Raw genomic sequence first — 19297 nt, forward strand, 5'->3', positions numbered from 1 at the left:
AAGAAATCAAACACATGGAGACTAAATAGCATGCCATTAAACAAGGACTAGGTTACCAGAGAAATCAAGGAAGAAATTAAAAACATCCTAGAAACAAATGACAATGAAAACACAACAATCCAAAATCTATGGGACACAGAAAAGCAGTTTTGAGAGGGAAGTTCATATCCTTACAAGCCTATTGCAAAAAACTAGAAAAAATAGTAACAAATTATCTAACTCTACAACTCAAAGAATTAGAAAAAGAGCAACCAGAAAAGCCCCGTATAAGCAGAAGGAAGGAAATAACAAAAATCAGAGCAGAGATAAACAACATAGAGACCAAAGAAACAATACATAAGATCAACAAAACCAAGAGCTGGTTCTTTGAAAGGATAAACAAGATAGATGAACCTCTAGCCAGGCGAACCAAGAAACAAAGAGAGAGGATCCAAATAAACAAAATCAGAAATGAAAGAGGTGAAATAACAACAGACCCCGCCGAAATACAACGGATTGTTACAAAATACTACGAACAACTCTATTCCAACAAACTGAATAACCTGGAGGAAATGGACATATTCCTAGAAAAATACAAACTTCCAAAACTCAATCAGGAAGAATCTAAAAATCTCATTAGACCAATGACTTGGGAAGAAATTGAAACAGTCATCAAAAAGCTTCCAGCAAACAAAAGCCCAGGGCCAGATGGCTTCACAGGAGAGTTTTACCAAACATTCAAGGAAGAATTAAAACATATCCTCCTCAGACTTTTCCAAAAAATCCAAGAGGAAGGAACACTTCCAAACTCCTTCTATGAAGCCAGCATCACCCTAATCAAAACCAGATAAAGACAACTCAATGAAAGAGAATTACAGGCCAATATCCCTCATGAACATAGATGCCAAAATCCTCAACAAAATTCTAGCAAATCGACTCCAGAAGAACATCACAAAGATCATATACCATGACCAAGTAGGATTTATTCCAGGAATGCAAGGATGGTACAATATCCACAAATCAATAAACGTGATACATCACATAAACAAATTGAAAGATAAAAATCATATAGTTATATCAATTGATGCAGAAAAAGCATTTGATAAAATCCAACACCTTTTCCTGATAAAAACTCTTAACAAGGTGGGAGTACAAGGATCATACCTCAACATAATAAAAGCTATATATGATAAACCCACAGCCAACATTATACTCAATGGGCAAAAACTAAAACCATTCCCTCTAAGAACAGGAACAAGACAGGGATGTCCACTATCACCACTCCTGTTTGACATAGTACTGGAAGTACTAGCCATTGCAATTAGATAAGAGGAGGAAATAAAAGGCATCCAAATTGGAAAAGAAGAAGTAAAGTTATCCTTATTTTCAGATGACATGATATTGTACATAAAAAAACCAAAAGACTCAATTAAAAAACTAATTGACTTAATAAATGAATTTGGCAATATAGCAGGATACAAAATTAACGCCAAGAAATCCATGGCATTTCTATACACCAACAGTGAAACTACAGAAACAGAGACTAAAAAAGCAATTCCATTTACCATTGCACCAAAAAAATTAAGATACCTAGGAATAAATTTAACTAAGGAAGTAAAGTACCTATATGCAGAAAACTACACGACACTGAAAAAAGAGATAGAAGAAGATGTAAACAGATGGAAGAACATACCATATTCATGAATTGGTAGAATCAACATCATCAAAATGTCCATGCTTCCTAAAGCAATCTATAGGTTCAGTGCACTCCCCATTAAAATACCAAGAGCATATTTCACTGACCTAGAAAGAACTCTCCAAAAGTTCATTTGGAACAATAAAAGACCCCGAATAGCCACAGCAATCCTGAGAAAGAAGGGTAAAGTAGGAGGGATCTCAATACCAGACTTCAAACTGTATTACAAAGCCACTGTTCTCAAAACAGCCTGGTACTGGCACAAGAACAGACATATAGATCAATGGAATAGAATCGAGAACCCAGATACCAACCCAAATCACTATGCTCAATTAATATTTGACAAAGGAGGCACGAATATACAATGGAGTCAAGACAGTTTCTTCAATAAATGGTGTTGGGAAAATTGGACAGACACATGCAAAAGAATGAAACTATTGTAGATCACCAACTTACACCATACACAAAAATAAACTCAAAATGGATACAGGACTTAAACATAAGATGGGAAACCATAAAAATACTAGTGGCATCCACAGGCAGCAAAATCTCAGACATATGCCAAAAGAACTTCTTCACTGATACTGCCCCTAGGGCAATGGAAGCTAAAGAGAAAATAAACAAATGGGACTACATCAAAATAAAAAGCTTTTTTACAGCAAAAGAAACCATCAACAAAACAACAAGAAAGCCCACGGTGTGGGAGAACATATTTGCAAATAATACCACTGATAAAGGTTTAATCTCCAACATCTACAGACAGCTTGTACAACTAAATAAAAGGAAGATGAATGATCCAATTAAGAAATGGGCAATGGACCCAAATAGAATATTTTCAAAAGAATACACAAGGAAGGCCAAAAGGCACATGAAAACATGCTCAAAGTCACTAATTATCTGAGAGATGCAAATCAAAACAACAATGCAGTACCATCTCACACCTGTCAGGATGGCCAACATCAACAAATCAACAAATGACAAGTGTTGGCAAGGTTGTGGAGAAAAAGGAACCCTGGAGCACTGCTGGTGGGAATGCAGACTGGTGCAACCACTGTGAAGAACAGTATGGAGCTTCCTCAAAAAACTGAAAATGGAACTCCCATTTGACCCAGTAATCCCACTCCTAGGAATACATCCCAAGAAACTAGAAACACCAATCAGAAAGGATATATGCACCCCTATGTTCATAGCAGCACAATCTACAATAGCCAGAATTTGGAAACAGCCTAGGTGCCCATGAACAGATGATTGGATCAAAAAACTATGGTACATCTACACAATGGAATACTATGCTGCCATAAAAAAGAAGGAATTCTCATCATTTGCAGCAACCTGGATGGAATTGGAGAACATCATGCTGAGTGAAATAAGCCAATCAATGAAAGAGAAACACCACATGACCCCACTCATTTGTGGATAATAAAGAAAATTATAAACTTATGAACCAAAAGATAGATATAGAGACAGTAAAGCAACAAGCAGAGTGTCAAATTACAGTGGGGAGGGGAGGGAGATCTGGGGGAGATAAGAGATCAACCGAAGGACTTGTATACATGCATATAAGTACAACCAATGGACATAAAACTCTGGGGAGGGAGGGTAGGTAAGGATGGAGGGAGGGGCACAAAAAATCAATTATATATATATATATATATATATATATATATATATATATATATCAATGCAAATAAAAATAAAAAGTAAAATAAAATAAAAGAAGGTGCTTAAAATAAATAAATAAATAAATAAAATCATTACATTTTTACTCAACTGCTCCAAGTTTGTTTTTCTTCTTTTTTACTTCTTTTGTGTGTTTGTGTATATCCCTTGACTTCCTGTTGTAATTATACATGATCTTTGTACTTTTGCCTTTTAATATTTCTACTAGTTTTAGTGTTGGTTATCTGCTGCTTTTATTATGTGTTTGCCTTTGTCAGTAAGAATTGTTTTCTTTGCCATATTTTTCATACTCATATTGATAGTTTTGCTCTTTATTATCCTCCTCTTCTGTTTTTGTTTTTCTTCCTCATAAGGACAGCCCTTTAACATTCTTGTAAAAGTGTGGTGGTGATGAAGTTCTTCAGCTTTTTCTTGCCTGGAAAAGTCTTTATATCTCCTTCAGTTTCAAATGATAGTCTTGCTGGGTAGAGTAATCTTGGTTGTAGGTCCTTACTATTCATCACTTTGAATACTTCATGCCCATCCCTTCTGGTCTGCAAAGTTTCTATTAAGAAATCAACTGACAGTCAGTCTTAAGGGATATTTCTTGTAGGTAACTAACTGTCTCTCTCTCTCTCTCTCTCTCTCTCTCTCTCTCTCTCTCTCTCTCTCTCTCTCTCTCTCTCTTTTGAGGGCAAACACTCCAACGCCAATTTATTTTTAAAGGTTCTGTGTAATTCTATGGTTGGCTTCCTTTCTGTTTGTTTTGTTTTTTTTGTACAATTGCCCAATCTTTAAAAATTAAGTAAGTTGTAATGAGTTAATACTATTAATAGTCATTAAAAAAAAAAGTTCCCTCCCTCCCAAAAACCATGCAGGGGGAATTTCAAATCCTGAAGAGGCCAATCCAACAGGGTCTCTACGCAGCAGAAACAAAGAGCACGGTGAGCAGGAGCGGGAATGAGGTGTGTGCCGGGCTTTCAGGAGGGCTGGCCGGGCCTGGTGGGAAGGCAGAGCCGTGGTCATGCAGAACAGCCGCCGAGGCCTCCGGCGCCTCTCCCACTGCAGCTCGCGAGGCCAGCCAGGGTGTCGTGGAAGTCCTTCAGCAGGGTCCGCCTGCGCTGCTCTGCTATGTGCATCTGGTTTTCTAAGTCCCCCTGTCATAGCTGTCCGCGTGCTCCACTTTCCACGACAGGTTTTCGATCTCAGCCTCCAGTTGCTCCTGCTGGTATTCAAACAGCTTCTTCCATGTAGTAGGCATATGGGTGCGTGTACTGAGGGTGTAGCGACACATGGCCAAGAGCTTGGCAGCGTCCTGCAGGTACTGCCAGTCGATCCACGTCCCCAGGTTGTTCATGACACGTTCCTGGATCTTCTCATGAATCCTCTAGTACGTCTGCGCCTCCAGCTGCAAGCTCTGTGGTTTTCCCACCTCTTGAAGTAGAACAAGTACTTCTTGAGGGCCTCCCTGGCCTGCGCCTGCTGGCTCTGGTTGACGAGGTCGGGGTTCTCCTTGTACCGGCTGCACTCATAGTACTCGCTGCCGTGGGTCTTCCAGTCGCCTAGGCACATCCAGCAGAAGTTGTGTTTGCACTTGGAGCATTGCATGTGATTGCAGCCTCCATTCTTCTCCATGCAGATGTTGCACTTGGGACAGTCTTTAGTGTGAGCGCTAATGTAGTTGGCGGTCTTCGAGTCATCCGCACACTTTGTGAGCCATTTCTGGATGGTGGCGCAGTCTGTGGGGGCGTAATACATCTGACGACACTTGAAACAGAAGACCTCGCTGCACCAGCTGCGCTGCATGCGGCGAGCTCAGGGCTCTTGTACCTGGATGACCATGGGGTAGTTTGCACCGGGGCACAGCTGGAGCTGGTAATGACCCTCCACATGGTCCCTGAAGAGGTAGCACCTGTATTTGTCTCTGAGCTGTACGGTGGGCAGTGATGGGAACACAAAGTCCTCTGGTGTTCAAAGTGGGCAGTCCTGAGCCATGCAAGAGACTCCCACACCCACGCCGTCTTTGACAAGCATGGAGCAGTGCTGCTCCCAGCAGCTGCGGCAAAACTGGTGCTGACAGGCCAGTGAGAGCAGGTTCTCCTTCCACACGAACTGCATGCACATGGTGCAGTGGTGAGGGGGGCGGGCTGCGGGAACATGTTTCGATGGACTGGGCTGGACTCAAGCCTTGACGAGCAGCTGAGCAGAATTGGACTTGTACCTGTCCAATATCTCTGCAACTTGCCAGTGGAAATTAACTAATATAAGTTTAGCAACTGAATGAGACACCTTGAGGACAGAGGCCAGGCTGGTCATGTGCTCGTTGAGGGCACCCTCAGACTCCTTGTAGGTCAAGCAGGTGAACTGGCACTCCTCAGGGTCGAAGGTGTCGGCCCCCTGCTGCTCCACGTCGCTGGCGATGCCCACATAATAGTCCTCTATGTTCTCAGGGTCCTCGTCCTCCTCCTCCTCGTCACAACTGGGGTCATAGTTCTCTTTGCTGTCAGACCCCTGGCTATTCATGTCTACCGACATCTTAGCATCCAGCCACGATGCAAATCCGGAAAGCAGGGTTTTTTTCCCCCTCCCCCCAACTTTACCACTTTCTCAAATGCATTAGTGTTTTTGTCTTCTGTAGTCCTCGAAGATCTTTCAGGAAGATGTTACCCAAATATTGTATTATGTCATATAATTTCCATCAGGAGCCATGACCCCGTGGCCGCTGAGCCCGGGAGGGCCGGGCCAGGTCGAGCCGGGCCGCAGGGAGCTGAGCCGGGCGTGGCGGCGGCGGAGGCGGAGGCGGAGGCGGTGGCCCGAGATTTTTTCTTGCTATTTTCAACATTCTCTTTGTCTTTAACCTTTGGTATTTTAATTATGATGTGTCATGGTGTGGGCCTCTTTGGGTTCATACTGTTTGGCACTCTCAGTGCTTCCTGGAATGGTAAGTCTATTTCCTTTGCTAGGTTAGGGAAATTTTCAGTTATTATTTTTCAAAAAAGATTTTCTGTTAATTAATTAATTTATTTTTAATTGTCTAAAGCACATGTGTCAAACACAAGGCCCTCGGGCCAAATCCGTCCCACCAGGCCTTGCAATGTGGCCCGCACGGCGCTGTCATCACTGCACTCCGCTGCGTTTCCATCACAATGACAGTTTATGACTGTTCAGTAAACCATTCGGCCCGCGATTTAGGCTGGATTTTAGATTTTGGCCCCTTCTCTGATTGAGTTTGACACCCCTAGTCTAAAGTTTTACATATGTCTCCTATTCCCCTGATTGTCCCCCCAGCCATTCCCACCCCAGGCAAGCCCCCACTGCCCGTCTTTATATCCATTGGTTATGACAATATGCATGCATACAGTCCTTTGGTTGCTATCTAACCACCCCCCCCTCCACCTCCTCTGTCATTTGTCTCTGAATCTATTTTTATTCATCAAATTATGTTGATCTCTAGATAGCAGGCCCAGTGAATGATATTCGTGCATTGGGGGAAGGTGTTGTCCCTCAGCTCACCCTGCACCCTCTCCAATCTGGGACCCCTTGAAGAATGTCTGACTGCCAGTTTAGGCCCAATCCTGCAGATCAGAACTAAACTGACAGTTGGACATTCCTCTCACAATCTGGAGTGCTGGATCCTAACCACTAGCCTGCCTGCCTACCTGATTGCCCCTAACTGCCCTTTACTGCTGACTTAGTCACTCTCTATTGCCCTCCCCTTCAGGCCTGATGGCCCCCAACTGCCCTCCCCTGCAAGCCTGGTCACCTCCAACTGCCCTCCCCTGCCAGCCTTACCACACCCCCAATAGCCCTTCCCTGCCAGGTTGATGGTCCCAACTGCCCTCCTCTGCCAGCCTCGTCTCTCTTAACTGCCCTCCCTTGTCAATCTTGTCACTCCCAACTGCCCTCTCCTGCCAGCCTGGTTGATTCTAGCTGCCCTCCCCTGCAGGCCTGGTTTTCCATTCACCTGAAAAACCTTTTTGCATCTATTCACCATCAGTCTGTGTGAGTCCTTTGTTCTGAGGTGGGTCTCCTATAGACAGCAGATATATGGGTCTTGTTTTTTTTTTTATCCATTCAGTTACCCTGTGTCTTTTGTTAGGGGTACTTAATCCATTTACATTTAAAGTTATTACTAATAGTTACTTTTGGCTGCAGGGGTTCAGGAATATGGAGAAATGGCTGCATATAAATGAATAAACTAGACAAGAAATATAAATTTTGAAGGCATTTTGGGGGAAGCTTAGCTCTAGTGACTAAACTCTCTGAATCTCTTGGCCTACGGCTTTTTATTCACACATTTTTCCCTTTAGCACAGCAAATATGCATATTAAAGGTAAGGTTTGGTAAACAGTAAAAGATTATCAGGTAAGGGGAAATGGCTTCAGTTGTTCCAGCAGCAGGTAATAACATGCAGATTTTCAGCCCTGCTGAATATGTCCATTCAACATTTTGAGGACTTCTCACTTCTATTTTGACCTGCTGGACTTAACCTCTAGCACCCTTTAGCATTTCTTGCATTACTGGTTTGGTGGTAATAAACTCCCTTAGTCCTTTTTTGTCTGTGAAGTTCCTGATTTCACCCTCAATTTTGATTGATAGCCTTGCTGGGTACAGTATTCTTGGATTCAGACCCTTCCTTTGCATCACTTTGTATAATTCATTCCATTCCCTTCTGACCTGATGTGTTGCTATTGAGAAATCAGTTGATAATCTGATGGGAGATCCCTTGTAAATAACTTTCTGTCTCTCTGGCAGCCTTTAAGATTCTTACTTTGTCATTGTGTTTGCCAATTTAATTATAATGTATCTTGGTGTCAGTCTTTTGGGTTCATCTTGTTTGGGACTCAGTGAGCTTCTTGGACTTGTGTAAGTTTTTCTGTCATTATTTCTTCAAACAGGTTTTCTATTCCTTGCCCCCCTATTATGTAAGTGTTGTTTTGTTTCATGTTGTCCCAAAGTTCCCTTAGGCTCTCCACCTGTCTTTTATGGATTTTTTTCCCCCCAGTTTCTGCTCTGCTTGGGTATTTTCCCCCATCTTTTTTTTTTTTATCTCACTGATGCGTCCCTCTGCTTCTTCTAGTCTATTGTTGATGTTTTCTATTGTGTTCTTTATTGCAGTGATGTCATTCTTTATTTCTTCTTGGTTCTCTTTATTTCCTCTTGATTCTTACACAAATTGTTGTATTTGTCTTCCATCCTTTTCACTGTACTTATGACCGTTGTTTTGAATTCTTTCTCTGACAAATTACTTACATCCATTTTGCTTACTTTTTTCTGGTTATTCCTCCTTTTCTTTCATATGGGGGCTGTTTCTTTGTCTCCCCATGTTTGCTCCTCTTAGGGTGTCTGGACATGTAGCTCTCTCTCTCTTGTATTGCCTTAAAGGCACAAAATGCAACACGACAAGACACAATACACAGGGCACCAAACACAAATGTATTCACAATACCAGTAACCCCTAATAAATGTGACCAGAAGAGAAAAGAAAATTAGGGGAGAGAAAAGAGTACAAAAATGATATCGAGAAAAGGAAAAAATTTAAGAGAGAAATAAAAGAGGAGAAAAAAGAAGGGAAAAAATATATGTATATGAAGAGAGGAAAAATTCTAAAAAACCAACAACTAGCCCCCAAAAATGCAAATAACAAACACTAAGAAAGGAATGAAAACAACAACTAATCCTGGGGGGAAAACAGAATAACAATCAAACAAACAACAAGACAGAAAGAAAAATGAAAAAGAAAAAAATATTGGCTAGTGAAGAAAGAGAAGAGAGAAGTGTGCCTGGACTTGGAGCAGGGGAGAGGAAATTAGATATATGAATAAGATCAATTTTTAACTGGAAGTCAAAAGAAAGGATAGGAAAAAACTAAATCAGGAATAAAGAGAAACAGGATGAAAAAAAAGGAAAAGTGAGGAAGAGAGTGTTGGTATAAAGAAAAAATTAAGATAGAGTAAAATAATACAAAAATAAAAATAGAATGTAGAACACTAATCCAAATATAAAATATAGAAAAAATATCACTTTTTAAGAAGGTAAAATAATAGCAATAATAATAAAATTAAAATATAATAATAAAAAGTAAAATAAATTGAGAAAAAAAATTAGTTTCTTAAGTTAAAAACATAAAAAAGTGAGTTAGTGAAGGTCGTTCACTTCACTGGAGCTTCAGTGACCCATAGGGGCTGGTTTAAGACCTCTCTCTGCTATTCTTCCTGGTACATCTGTTTCTTGTCAGGTAGTCAGCACAGTATTGAAGTTCCTGCGATCCAACATGCCTCTGTGTCATAATCCACAACCTTGTTTTCAAGCAGGTGGGATCTCCCTGCTTACTTTGTCTCTTTGCCTGCCTTCAGTTGTATTTACACAAGTCAATTTCTGATACAACCCCTGGGTGGCAGTGTTTCTGTATTCGTTTTTGGGACCAAATGGCCTCTCAACCCAGTGTTTAGACTTTTCTTTTCCCGCCGCACTTAATATTGGGTTGGAGGGATGGGCTGATCCAGAGCTGGTTTCTTGCTCATCTCTCCTTATTCTGATCCCCAGTTTCCACAAAAACCACCTTCCTCTGCAGTCTAGGTCAGTGTTTTTAATTAAAAGATCCTATGTACTGGGCTTAGCAAGCAAAAACAAGGAAGTGAGAAAAATAAAGGAACTGCACTGATTCACATCTTTCTCCCCTCCCACTGCACAGCTTGTATAGAACTTTAGGCTGCCTTTCTTGGCACAGTCTCCCATGGCCTTAGATCTAGATTCCCCTTCTGCTAGCAGCCCTGTGGACTCCCTTCCACATTCTAGGGCTACACTGACCCCAAGGGCTGTGGATTTGGTGGAGCTCAGTCTACCTCTGAGATTCTACTCCCTGCTGTGCACATTTCTCCTTCCAGCCTGGATGCCAGATCTGACCTATAGTGAATGACCTGCTGTGTGGGGGCTTTGACTGAGCAAGATTTGCTCTAGTGAGGCTGTGTTACCTGCTGAGTCATTTCTTGGGTGTGTCATTTGTGGAACTAATTGGATGGTGTGGTGTGGTCTGAAGCTGGACACAAGATATGTTCAATCTGGGGCCTCTTGGAAGGGCTATGGTAGAGGCCAAGTTCAGCTGCTGCCTGAGCCTGGTTGAGGGCACCTGGTAAAACTAGAAAATGGTCTGCGTTTTTGTAGCTGCCTGTCCTGATCTTGGAGGTCCTGGGAGGGCTATGCTGTTAATTAGGTCAGTTACCACTAATTCTGTGCTTGGGGCTTCTTAGTAAGAGGACCAGAACATACTGTGGCCAGCTGCTGCTAGTTTGAGCACTTGGACCTTTGAAATATTCTAGAAAATGTTTGTGGGCCAAGGCGGCTGTTTGTGTGAAATAGGCTGGGTGGGATTAGTGAGTTTGGTGGGGAGGGGTCTCAGTTACCACCTGGGTGGGGTGAACATTGTTAATGGGTTAATAGAGACGCAGAGACTCAGATTTGGTGACCTTCTGCCCCTGCTGGGAGGTGGAGGGGATTGCACACAGGGGAGGGAGCTCAACAAGGAAGCAATGCCAGCAATTCTGTTTGAGAGAGCTGTTCTTCCCGCTCTCACCCGAATCCAGACCATCCAGTTCCTCGATGTATGTCCTTGGAATTTTCCAGGCTGCTGGCCCTTCACTGGAGCTTAGGGAGAGTGTTTCTGAGTAAGCCACTCTCCGGAATCCGCAGCAGCCTCCTTCTTCCCTGGAGAGAGTTCCCACTCATTTTACAGCCATAGGCTGTAGGGGCTCCTCTTCCCAGCACTGGTGCTTTGGACAGGGGGTTCATTTGGGGCTGGACCCTCACTTTTCAGGGGTACCTCTGGAGCCAAGGTGTCTCTCCTGATTTTTACACGCCACACAGAGGTGTGGGGCGGCACATTTGGAATCTTCACCTCTCTACCAGTCTCAATGTGTGTCTTCTTTATGTCCTCAGTGGTGGGAGGTCTGTTCAGCCAGTCTTCAGGTGGTTCCCAAGGATGGTTGTTCTATAATTTAGTTGTCTTTTTAATGTGGTTATGGGAGGAGGTGAGCACAGCGTCTGCCTATTCAACTATTTTGACTGGAAGTCCTAAGATTAAATTTAAAATACCATTTCCTCCTTTGAATAGGCCACATTCATAGTCTCAATAGCCACACGTGGCTACCGTTTTGGATAACTCAGATATGGGAATTCCTATTATTGCTGGAAGTTCGATGGGACAGTGTTATTCCGGACCATTCTTATTTAACTTTTTCATTTTGTACCTGAATTGAAATGATCTTTGCAATGCTTATACCTCTTTTTTAGATTAAAGAGATATTTTTCTAAAAATTGTTTGAACTGCCCTGGTTGTATTCTCTAAATACCATTTGCCACTAAAAGAAAGTTGGCATTTTTCAGAAATTACTAATTCTAGTTCTAGAGAAAGAATGTGCAAGAGCTAAAACTGGTTTGGCTCATTGGTAGAGCGTCGGCCTGCAGACTGAAAGGTCCTAGGTTTGGTTCTGGTCAAGGGCATGTGCCTTGATTGCGGGCACATCCCCAGTGAGGGGTGTGCAAGAGGCAGCTGATGGATGATTCTCTCTCATCAACTCTCTATCTAACTCTCTATCCCTCTCTCTTCCTCTGTAAAAAAATCAATCAAATATATTTTTAAAAAATTTTTAAAAAGAATGTACAAGATAATTCTGGACATTTATTTATATCAAAAAGCTACTAAATACTACTGGAGTCACAGCAAAAAGACTCAGTAGCTGATGTGGGATCTTGCGCATCAATAAGAATAACTATGGGAGACTGAACCTCATTGCACAAGCAAACATTCATGAGTCCATAAACCACAAAGCACTAGCAAATTTTAAAAACTCTCAGTCCCTTAGGAAGCTTATAAGAAAACAGTTCTTCATTCTGAAAAATGGTTAAGCAAAGGGGAAGAGTCTAGCATTTGTCTTTTTTCTTATAGGAGCTGTTTTCTGGAGCAACCATAATAGCTGAGGAGGAAACATTTTGTCTCCAGAAGTATTCTAGCTAGTCAACAAAGAAGAAAACCTATTGCGTTTTGAAAACCTTTTTGAAATAATGGACTAAGCAGATGATCATCAATGTTGTTAACATCAGAGAGAGAAGCAGGCATGCTGGCCGCCTGCTGAATGAACATGAGCCTTTAAAGTCAGCTTTACCTGCCTGGGACCACGCCAGGTCTGGCAGCTGGCATCAGGAACTGCAGGGTGAGGAGGTGGTAAGTGACACCACTGGGATGAAGCCAGCAGATCCAGACCTCGGGACACTTACGGAGTAAAGAGAAAAACACAAAGTGGGAACCTATAGATTAAAAGAAATTTAAGAGACATAGCAACCAAATGCAACAAGCACACCTTGTTTGGATCCTGATGTACACAAATCAATCACAAAAGAAAGGAGGGTGGCAGAGGGGAAAACCGGAGAAAAGTAAACACACAGGATATTAAGTGACTGTTACAGATTTTTAAAGTGTATTACAGTTATGTCTTTTGTAAAGATGTCTTCTCTTTCAGAGACATTTATTGAAATACACAGATAAAATGACTTAATGCTGAGATTTATTCAGATAACCCTGAAGGAAGTCAGGAGGTGAGGGGGGAGGAATACCGGCCAGATCATTGTGGCTGGGTTTGCTGTGTGTGAGTTAAATTTTTCACAATAAAACGTCACCTCTTTCATTTGGTCTCTGTCTTCCCTAGGTCCATCCTATGATCTTTTAAAAGAAATTCCCCAGTTTTACATTTTCCTTGACGAGTGGAGGGGTTAGGAATGAACATTCTGAGGGGAAACTCAGAAAGTGCCTTGGGCTATTTCACTAGAAATCATAGCAGCAAGACTTCGTAACCGCTGACCCCGAGCTCACTGCTGAGGTGCCTCCTCAGAGGCCTGCCCGTCACAGACTGTCATCAAACACAGACACTGGCAGGTCAGCTGGGGGGCTTCGATGTGCAGGGGGAGTCTCTCCTCCTCTCCCCCCTCCCCCCCTTTACAAAAGCATAAGAAACTTCTAGGTGACTCTGGAGCCGCCTCTGCCTCACTCACCTTGCGGGGGAGGCAGGTCAGCAGCTGAGCCTCAGGCTGGAAGGGGGCTCCCGTGGGTGGCTTCTGGGCACAGGGGTGCTGCTTTCTGAGAACGGGTCTCTCAAAAGGTCCGGAGGTGTCTGCACACAGGACACTCAGCTCCGGCCTTCTCTCTGGGCAGTTTCTCCAGGAAGCCCGGCCCCCGCTCTGCCTCCTCCTGAGGAAACCGCATCCCATGGAGGGGGCTCTGGGTGACCTCCGAGGAGTCAGCAGGGATGGGGGGCTTTTCAGTCACACTGCGGGCAGTCTCACAGTCTCTCAAGGATGGTGTGCAGACTGCTGGATGTCACCCCCAACCCTCCTCCCCACCTCTCATGTGGAGGCTGCCTGGGAAAGGCCACAGTCCGCTGGGTGTGACAATGGGCTGGAAAGAGCAACACTGCCACCACCTGGGTCTGTCCTAGGAGAACAGAGTGCTCTGATCAGTCTGACTGCCTCCTCTGACTGTGACATGAGACGTTAATCATACTTCGCATAAACCATCATCACGTGGACTCTCTCTGTGGCAGCTTACCCTGTCTCTTAACAAAGAGGGATGGTGTCAACCACTGGGCGTTAGTACCGATTTAACACCAACAGGAATCCCTAATTTGGGGTGCAGTGAAGGAGAAAACTTTATTCAGTGCAAACAGCTCAACTGTAACACAGCAAGGCTGGGGTCAGTTCAGTACTGAAGCTGCATACCTGCCAGGTGACCGGGAGAGGAGACCCCCTGCCAAGCAGACTGCTCCGCTACACTTGGTACTCAGTGCAGCTCCAGCCAGGGAAACCTGTACCTCTCGGTGGAGAGGGAAAGTGCGCTCTGGAGCCTGAGGGGAGCTGACAGAGAGAGGCCTCTCCACCCCAGTCCCTCATGAGGACATCAAGTCCTCACAGTTTGATTGGTCCAGAAGACATGGTCCTGGTTGGTCAGATGGAGCTGCTCTGCTTGGTCAGTGAAGAAGCTGATGGGAATATAGGTCTGAGTGGATGGGGAAAGCTTCAGTGCTTTTGGCTGAAAATGGTTCTAGGGTCTCCTTTATAAAGGCTGGCTCACTGTCAGGAAGAGTACTTTGTTTTTAAAGTTGAGTCCAGTCAGCAGCCAGGAGCCCTTCCTGGTGGGTATCTTCTTTCTCAAGGTCCACAGGGCTACATTCACCACTGAGCACTTCTCCCCGGGCAATGCTAAGCACAACTGTGTTTCCAAAATCTGAGGGAGATCCTCTCCATCCCCTTCTTGCCCCACTTTGATTCTGTGATGCTGTGCAATGCAGTCATGTATTATAGATGATGTGTCTGTGCATGGCTACAGACATAAGAACCATTTTTGAGGCAAAATTTTTTCGTTTCACACCCTTGTTTCCGAAAAGTCAGATGCTGGTGAGGATGTGGAAACACTGTTCTGTTTTCCAAGTCCTTAGAGTTTGCATCTGTGTGGTTCTTCCTTGTGTTAACTGGAGAAACATTCAAACCTGCAAAGAATTTCTGTGATTTTATCTGAGCCAAGCTGTCCATATTGCCAGGAAGCAGAATCTCAATGTGTTGAGATAATGCTCCCAAGAATGGCAGTTTTACACCTATTTTACAAATTACCATCCAAGGAGGAGATTTTCCATCTGCAAGCAGGAGAGTCAGCCAGCCACTCAAGAAAACACCATGAAAAATGTTACCGTATTTTTTATCAAGAGACTACTGTACACCCACCTCTTATGCGTATCCTCAATCATCCTGAGCATCTTCATTCTGTCATCCCTCTCGGGGAACGCCTCAGTATTGGAAACACACTTGATGTGGTTGTGCATCTGTTCTGTTTTTGTAACTGCATCGATCTAGTATTATATTTAGAGATGAAAACAAATGTATCCACTAAAAGAAGTTCATTATTATACAAGGTAGCCAGATTTTTGAAATGCTGCATCTGCTTTCTTAAGCCTTGTTTTGTCTTTCATGTAATTTTTGTACTTCATGGAGCACCATTAATAGAACTGGTGTTGGAAACATTTTTATTTGCAGTAGTCTTGTCTGCTTTTGCTACTGCGCCTTGTTAGGACCAAATGTCAGAGGTGGCTGAGTTTTCAGTAGAGCTGGGTCTGGCCCATCTCCTGCATGCTTGGAGCAACCTCTGGCTGCTGCTGCCTCTTACTTCCCCGCTGGGTATATTGGAATAGAGAGCAACTTACAGAAACAATTAAATGGAACCAAGAAGAAGATTATTTTGTGTCCATGTAGACTGTGCAGAAATGTATATGGTCCAAACCAGGCAGTCCCGTTTACAGCATTGTTTTTTATCGAGTTACATCCTGTAATTGTAGCTTTTTAAACTATGAAGCCCCTGAGAGAGTGTACCTTCCAGCTGACGGAGCACCGACCTGCCAGCCTCTTCCAGGCAGAGCAAATGGCCAGCCGCTCCCTCTCCATGCCCTCATCACCAGCCGAGCAGCACCCAGCCTGCCCCCCACCAGCCAAGCAGCACCCATTGCCCCCCCCCCAGCATCCGAGCGCCACCTAGCCCGTACGCCTCACCCCCTAACCAGCCGAGCAGCACCCAGCCTACCACCTCCCTGCCCCCTGACCAGCAGAGCAGCACCTGGCCTGGCCCCCTCCACCACAACAGCAGAGCACTGTCCCAGCCCACCCCCCTGACATGGGCCCAGCCTGAACACAGGGTCCTACTATAGGACTCTCTTTCACGGCCCGCGTAGAAAGAGTTCCAATTCAGGGTTCGGGTTCTGGAGAAGGGCAGCCCACAAATGAAAAAAGACTTGAAGAAATTCAACTTGGCGATATGAGGGGCCAGGCGGTAGTCCAACTCTAGTGGGAGAACTACTCCTGCTTTGGCCCTGCCATCCCCTTTTATTGAGGCTTTGGGGAAAACATCTTAGGCAAAATAAACAGACATTTACATGGAGCCCTGAGGCAGAGAATAACAGAAACTTTCACAGGACAAACAAGGTAGATTATGCTTCAGCTAACAGTATCTCAACTAAAGGTTGGAGCAATTAAGGTTGTTGACCAGCCTTCCTGTCAACATCTCTTTTTTAGTGAAACTGATTTGTTTTCCAGCATATCCCCCGTTTTCTTTCCTTAAAATTTTTGCATATGGAGACTAGAAATAAACAAAAAATTAAACAAGCAACAATAGCTATGCTGAGAGTCAAATTGTTGTGGCAGGCAAGACCCAGTTGAGGCAGGGCTCCAGGCCAGGGAAGGAACGAGCAACCAGACCCACAACAAAGAATGTAGCTTGATATGCTTTAGCTAAGCATAACTGTTAGCCATAAAATAGTTCTGTTGCAAGGCTCAATCCCCAGGCAGGCACCTCCTGTTTCCAGTAGCTGCAGGGCAGAACAAACAGACCAAACCAGGTCAAACAGAGACTGCTGAAGTTGAAATTAAACCCCCACCCCAGGTGTTGTATAAACTTTAAATGTTACTGTACTAGTGGAATTTTTCTATAACTTATAACTGCCAGGCATCCCTAAGACGGGGATAAAAGCATGCTTAGAGTGGGTCGGGGCTCTCATTGGGCGCTGCTGTGTCAGTTGAGACATGAGCCCAGACTCGAGTTCATAATAAAGGCTTCCTAAATTCCAATTTGGCTGACTGATGGTCGTCACTCGCGGGTTGCCCACAACAAAATAAAATCAGTCTGCAGTACGTTTCTTTCTGGGCCAACAGTTTTTGAATCCCAGATTCAATGTTCAACAGTTTTTTGTTTTGTTTTTTCCCCTGATAATTGAACTAATTTTTTAATATATTACATTATACAATAAGTATCTATTTACCTGTGTTTCAGTCTCCACAGATTTATAAACTCTCTTAATACATAAACATTGTTTTATGTAAACTGAATCTCCAATTCCAAACATTGGCCAACAATAGTCACTTACTGTGTTAGTGAGAATCAACTTAATTACTTGTACTTATCTTTTATCTGTCCTTATTAAATATATTTTAATTAAAATGTCCAAAACATTAAGTTGTTTAAAATGATTGGGTTATGCAAAAATTCCAAATAGTGACAGGTATCATATTATACATTTATAAATAGCATAAATCCTATATAATAAAAGCCCAGGGGCATAATGACCAGACCTCCCATGGTCCCTCCAGGGCTGACCCCACACCCCAGCAAGCGGTTAGGGGGATCAGGCAGGCAGATGAGTGGTTAGGGGTGATGAGGTAGGCAGACAAAGGGTTAGGGGAAATCAGGTAGGCAGGGGAGTGGTTAGGGGCAATCAAGTAGGCAGGCCAGCAGTTAGTGGTGATTGGGCAGGCAGGTGAGTGATTAGGGGCGATGAGGCAGGCAAGCAGGCCAGAGCTCTGGGATAGATCACCTCAAAGAGGGAGACCCAGGCCACAGCCTGCAGGAGGAATGCTTGGCAGCTGCGACAGGAGGCCCTGGCAGTGGTGGACACTGCAGGACAGGGCTGGTGCCACTGTGGCTCCTGAGTGGGCACGGTGCCTGCAGCCTGGCCCAAACCCTAGGGTTGCAGCCTCCCCCAGTGGCTCCTGCAGGGCTGAACTGCCACTCCTTCTGCTATGATGCCTGGGTAGATCCTAGACCTTTCCATGACTGTGGGCTCTCTGCACAGCTCGCCCCCTAACCGGACTCCCCAGCTCGGCCCTGACTGCAGAGGGGCTGAAATACACTGACATCCACAACATTGGGGTCAGGATCACTCCCTTGCACTTCCTGGAGGTGAAACTTCGCGAGAAATCTGTGAAAAGTGAGCTAGACAAGGAAGAGGAGTGGAGGAAAAGGCACCAGGAAAAGAACAAAGTGGCAGAAGCCCGATGCCAGAACAAGAAGGAGCAGATGGAGTGTCTGCAGCGGGAATCTGAGTAGGTGGAGCTCATGAATGCAGAGCTGAAAACCCAGAAGGAGGAGCTGAAGCAGGAGCGGCAGCAGCTCCTGATGCTCAATCAGCATCGCCCCCCTCCATCATCAGGACTGACAGCGTTGAGATCCCAACTCAGAAGGCAACCCACTGCTGGAGCAGCTGGAGAAGTGACCAAGGCCTGGGAGGAGCAGAGGAGGAAGAGAAGGAGATGAGGAGAAGGAGAAAGAGGAAGGTCCCAGAGTGCTCTTCCTTGCTGCATGAAAAACTCGCAATGAGGTTCAGCACAGCCAGCATCGACTGGGCTTTTTTGTGAAACTCAGTTCAGCCACACCAGGGGTAGAAACCCAGGCTGATGCTGAGACCAAAGTACTCCTGAGGAGGGTCTGTTCTGCCTGGGGCCAGGTTTGCAGGAGGCAGGACAAAGGCTCTGGGCCAGAGAGATGCCCAACCAGGTCCAACAGTTTTTTGAGTCCAAATTTCAATGTCCAAAAGTTCTGAGTCCAAATTTTAATGTCCAACAGTTCTGAGTCCATGTCAGCAATGATATCCGGATGGTGGACAAATGGTGGCCATGCAGGTCTGACCTCAGGTTTGGCCCTGGGCAATCTTCAGCGACGCACATCTGCTGATTGCTGGCATGGCAAGGAGTCATCAGCATCTTCCATGTCTGGACTGTTTCTCCTCTTGTCTTCATGGCTGGAGCATTTCTGCTAATTCCTCTGTTGCAGGAATCTACATGATCTTGAAGTTGTTTTCTGAAAATATACAAACATATTCTCAATCAAAAGTTAATAATGGAATCTTTTCTATAAATTTTACTTGGGATCCTTTTAATTTTTTACCCAAATGATTTTCCTTTGGCTTATTCTGACATCATGTGTATTTTTCATCCTGCTGTTAGTATTTACAAATAAAAATTAGTTTTTTTAAAGAAAAAATTTTCTGAATATGTTTCCTTACATAATATTTTTCCACTATCCCTCTTTTTTTAATTTAATTATTAGGAGGCTTTTGGAAAATTTTTATAATGCAGTCTTCAAATTTTTAATTTTTTGCA

At 44.0% G+C, this 19297-nt stretch overlaps 3 pseudogenes; 2 read left to right on the forward strand and 1 right to left on the reverse strand.

Moving 5' to 3' along the window:
- Positions 1–4332: 4332 nt before the first annotated feature.
- On the reverse strand, positions 4333–6145 carry LOC118714005 (annotated as a pseudogene).
- An 8167-nt stretch (positions 6146–14312) lies between these two features.
- LOC118714001 lies at positions 14313–15625 on the forward strand (annotated as a pseudogene).
- A 2313-nt stretch (positions 15626–17938) lies between these two features.
- Positions 17939–18411, forward strand: LOC118714009 (annotated as a pseudogene).
- Positions 18412–19297: the final 886 nt, after the last annotated feature.

This window comes from Pipistrellus kuhlii, unplaced genomic scaffold (genome assembly GCF_014108245.1).
Source record: "Pipistrellus kuhlii isolate mPipKuh1 unplaced genomic scaffold, mPipKuh1.p scaffold_m20_p_93, whole genome shotgun sequence".
In the NCBI taxonomy this organism is placed as follows: domain Eukaryota; kingdom Metazoa; phylum Chordata; class Mammalia; order Chiroptera; family Vespertilionidae; genus Pipistrellus; species Pipistrellus kuhlii.